Source organism: Mustelus asterias, unplaced genomic scaffold, assembly GCF_964213995.1.
Source record: "Mustelus asterias unplaced genomic scaffold, sMusAst1.hap1.1 HAP1_SCAFFOLD_2753, whole genome shotgun sequence".
In the NCBI taxonomy this organism is placed as follows: Eukaryota; Metazoa; Chordata; class Chondrichthyes; order Carcharhiniformes; family Triakidae; genus Mustelus; species Mustelus asterias.
In genome coordinates, this window is record NW_027592698.1 from 35,001 (window position 1) to 39,723 (window position 4,723).

Genomic DNA, 4,723 nt, shown 5'->3' on the forward strand with positions numbered 1-4,723 from the left:
AGCGCGGCCGATGGTCTCAACCATTCCGGCCGCCGGCGGAGCTCCACCCGGGGCTGCAACCGGGTGAGGTCCGGGGCCCTCGGTCGTGCCCGTCGGCTGGACCATCTCTCTTGCCAGAGACTAAGTCCAGTTTGGTTAATGATTTACCAGAGCTCCGTTCAGCGCGGCCGATGGTCTCAACCATTCCGGCCGCCGGCGGAGCTCCACCCGGGGCTGCAACCGGGTGAGGTCCGGGGCCCTCGGTCGTGCCCGTCGGCTGGACCATCTCTCTTGCCAGAGACTAAGTCCAGTTTGGTTAATGATTTACCAGACCTCCGTTCAGCGCGGCCGATGGTCTCAACCATTCCGGCCGCCGGCGGAGCTCCACCCGGGGCTGCAACCGGGTGAGGTCCGGGCCCTCGGTCGTGCCCGTCGGCTGGACCATCTCTCTTGCCAGAGACTAAGTCCAGTTTGGTTAATGATTTACCAGACCTCCGTTCAGCGCGGCCGATGGTCTCAACCATTCCGGCCGCCGGCGGAGCCCCACCCGGGGCTGCAGCCGGGTGAGGTCCGGGCCCTCGGTCGTGCCCGTCGGCTGGACCATCTCTCTTGCCAGAGACTAAGTCCAGTTTGGTTAATGATTTACCAGACCTCCGTTCAGCGCGGCCGATGGTCTCAACCATTCCGGCCGCCGGCGGAGCCCCACCCGGGGCTGCAGCCGGGTGAGGTCCGGGCCCTCGGTCGTGCCCGTCGGCTGGACCATCTCTCTTGCCAGAGACTAAGTCCAGTTTGGTTAATGATTTACCAGACCTCCGTTCAGCGCGGCCGATGGTCTCAACCATTCCGGCCGCCGGCGGAGCCCCACCCGGGGCTGCAACCGGGTGAGGTCCGGGCCCTCGCTCGAGGGGAAGGCACCCCCGGCCGCGGCCGGTGCCCAGGCCGCCGCTTTTCCGACGGCCGAAAAAGTCGGAAAAACGGCCGAAAATCCGGGGAAATACTAGCCCAATCTGGCCGAACGGCCGTCGGGGCGGCGGGCCCGGTGCGGTCCCGGCAGACCTGGGGGCTCGAGCGGGGCCCTGCTTCGATTTTCCTCCTTCAATGCAGCAAACTCAAAACTGGTTAATGAGTTGCCACATGTCATTGCCATCGCCTTCCTGCTATTCTGCAGGTACCCCGCCAACCCCCCGTGCCAGAAAATGCAAGTGGCCACCTCGGCGGGGTGTGCCCCGGTAGTCCTACCGGGGAAGGGGCCCGGAGGCCCCGCAAAACGGTTCAATCTCAACTCCATCCCCACTTCCGGGGGTAACTGGTTAACCAGCCTCGGGACTCCCCTGCCAGAAAATGCGAGTGGCCACCTCGGCGGGACGGATCCGCCGAGCTCTGCGGGAAACCGTGCACCCTGCCCCGCCACCACCGACCGGATCTGACTTCATAGAGCTCCGTGCGGCTCCCATTTTTGCTCTGCGGGGCCAGGGAGCCTCCGAATCGGAAGGACTACCGCCATCGCGGGTGCATCACTGCTGCCGGGTGGCCACGGCCTGCCAGCCCTCACCTGGACCCCCCCTCCTGCGCCAGGGGCCAAGTCCAGTTTGGTTAATGAGTTACCCGAGCTCCGTTCAGCGCGGCCGATGGTCTCAACCATTCCGGCCGCCGGCGGAGCTCCTCCGGGGCTGCAAACGTGTGAATTCCGGGCCCTCGCTCGAGGGGAAGGCACCCCCGGCCGCGGCCGGTGGCCAGGCCGCCGCTTTTCCGACGTCCGAAAAAGTCGGAAAAACGGCCAAAAATCCGGAGAAATACTAGCCCATTCTGGCCGAACGGCCGTCGGGGCGGCGGCCCGGTGCGGTCCCGGCAGACCTGGGGGCTCGAGCGGGGCCCTGTTTCGATTTTCCGCCTTCAATGCAGCAAAGTCAAAACTGGTTAATGAGTTGCCACATGTCATTGCCATCGCCTTCCTGCTATTCTGCAGGTACCCCGCCAACCCACCGTGCCAGAAAATGCAAGTGTCCACCTCGGCGGGAACACCTCCGGTAGTCATGCCGCCGAAGAGGTCCCGACGGCGGCATGAGGGGGTCAAATCCATCCCGATGGGGACCGACGGTTCTTTTTAAAAACGCGTTTTTTCGCGATTTCAACGGCCGGGCCGCCTCGCCCCGGGTCGCCACGACCCCGAACCGCCACCCGCCGGTCGCCGAAGCCGATAGAGCGCCGCCTACCGGTCATCAAATAATTGGTTAATGAGTTCCCCCGAAGTTGGTTAATGTTTTCCCGGCTGTTGCTTAGTCTGATCCCCGCAGCTCCTGATACTAAGGGCAGCTGCTTAATGTACTGCCCCCTGTTGGACAATGGCTTCCCCGCCGTTGGTTGATGCTTTACCCGCCTCTGGTGGATGTTTTCCCGAAACTGGTTAATGAGTTCCCACGAAACTGGTTAATGAGTTCCCACGAAGTTGTTTTCCCCGCTGCTGGTTCATTTGCACCCCGCTGCTCCTGATACTAAGGGCAGCTGCTTAATGTGCTCCCCCCTGTTGGACGAAGGCTTCCCCGCCGTTGGTTGATGCTTTCCCCGCCTCTGGTTGATGTTTTCCCGAAACTGGTTAATGAGTTCCCCCGAAACTGGTTAATGAGTTCCCACGAAACTGGTTAATGAGTTCCCCCGCGGTTGGTTGATCTTTTCCCGGCTGTTGCTTAATCTGATCCCCGCTGCTCCTGATACTTAGGGCAGCTGCTTAATGTACTGCCCCCTGTTGGACAATGGCTTCCCCGCCGTTGGTTGATGCTTTACCCGCCTCTGGTGGATGTTTTCCCGAAACTGGTTAATGAGTTCCCACGAAACTGGTTAATGAGTTCCCACGAAGTTGTTTTCCCCGCTGCTGGTTCATTTGTACCCCGCTGCTCCTGAGACTAAGGGCAGCTGCTTAATGTGCTCCCCACTGTTGGACAAAGGCTTCCCGGCCGTTGGTCGATGCTTTCCCGCCTTTGGTGGAGGATTTCCCGAAACTGGTTAATGAGTCCCCAGAAACTGGTTAATGAGTTCCCACGAAACTGGTTAATGAGTTCCCCCGCGGTTGGCTGATCTTTTCCCGGCTGTTGCTTAATCTGATCCCCGCGGCTCCTGATACTAAGGGCAGCTGCTTAATGTGCTCCCCACTGTAGGACAATGGCTTCCCCGCCGTTGGTTGATGCTTTCCCCGCCTCTGGTTGATGTTTTCCCGAAACTGGTTAATGAGTTCCCACGAAACTGGTTAATGAGTTCCCACGAAGTTGCTTTCCCCGCTGCTGGTTCATTTGTACCCCGCTGCTCCTGATACTAAGGGCAGCTGCTTAATGTACTTCCCCCTGTTGGACAATGGCTTCCCCGCCGTTGGTTGATGCTTTCCCCGCCTTTGGTGGACGTTTTCCCGAAACTGGTTAATGAGTTCCCACGAAACTGGTTAATGAGTTCCCACGAAGTTGTTTTCCCCGCTGCTGGTTCATTTGTACCCCGCTGCTCCTGATACTAAGGGCAGCTGCTTAATGTGCTCCCCCCTGTTGGACAATGGCTTCCCCGCCGTTGGTGCATGTTTTCCCCGCCTTTGGTGGAAGTTTTCCCGAAACTGGTTAATGAGTTCCCACGAAACTGGTTAATGAGTTCCCACGAAGTTTTTTTCCCCGCTGCTGGTTCATTTGTACCCCGCTGCTCCTGATACTAAGGGCAGCTGCTTAATGTGCTCCCCCCTGTTGGACAATGGCTTCCCCGCCGTTGGTGCATGTTTTCCCCGCCTTTGGTGGAAGTTTTCCCGAAACTGGTTAATGAGTTCCCACGAAACTGGTTAATGAGTTCCCCCGCGGTTGGCTGATCTTTTCCCGGCTGTTGCTTACTCTGATCCCCGCTGCTCCTGATACTAAGGGCAGCTGCTTAATGTGCTCCCGTCTGTTGGACAATGGCTTCCCCGCCGTTGGTTGATGCTTTCCCCGCCTTTGGTGGACGTTTTCCCGAAACTGGTTAATGAGTTCCCACGAAACTGGTTAATGAGTTCCCACGAAACTGGTTAATGAGTTCCCACGAAGTTGTTTTCCCCGCTGCTGGTTCATTTGCACCCCGCTGCTCCTGATACTAAGGGCAGCTGCTTAATGTGCTCCCCCTGTTGGACGAAGGCTTCCCCGCCGTTGGTTGATGCTTTCCCCGCCTCTGGTTGATGTTTTCCCGAAACTGGTTAATGAGTTCCCCCGAAACTGGTTAATGAGTTCCCACGAAGCTGTTTTCCCCGCTGCTGGTTCATTTGTACCCCGCTGCTCCTGATACTAAGGGCAGCTGCTTAATGTGCTCCCGCCTGTTGGACAATGGCTTCCCCGCCGCTGGTTGATGTTTTCCCCGCCTTTGGTGGAAGGTTTCCCGAAACTGGTTAATGAGTTCCCCCGAAACTGGTTAATGAGTTCCCACGAAACTGGTTAATGAGTTCCCCCGCGGTTGGCTGATCTTTTCCCGGCTGTTGCTTAATCTGATCCCCGCTGCTCCTGATACTTAGGGCAGCTGCTTAATGTACTGCCCCCTGTTGGACAATGGCTTCCCCGCGTTGGTTGATGCTTTCCCCGCCTCTGGTGGATGTTTTCCCGAAACTGGTTAATGAGTTCCCACGAAACTGGTTAATGAGTTCCCACGAAGTTGTTTTCCCCGCTGCTGGTTCATTTGTACCCCGCTGCTCCTGAGACTAAGGGCAGCTGCTTAATGTGCTCCCCACTGTTGGACAAAGGCTTCCCGGCCGTTG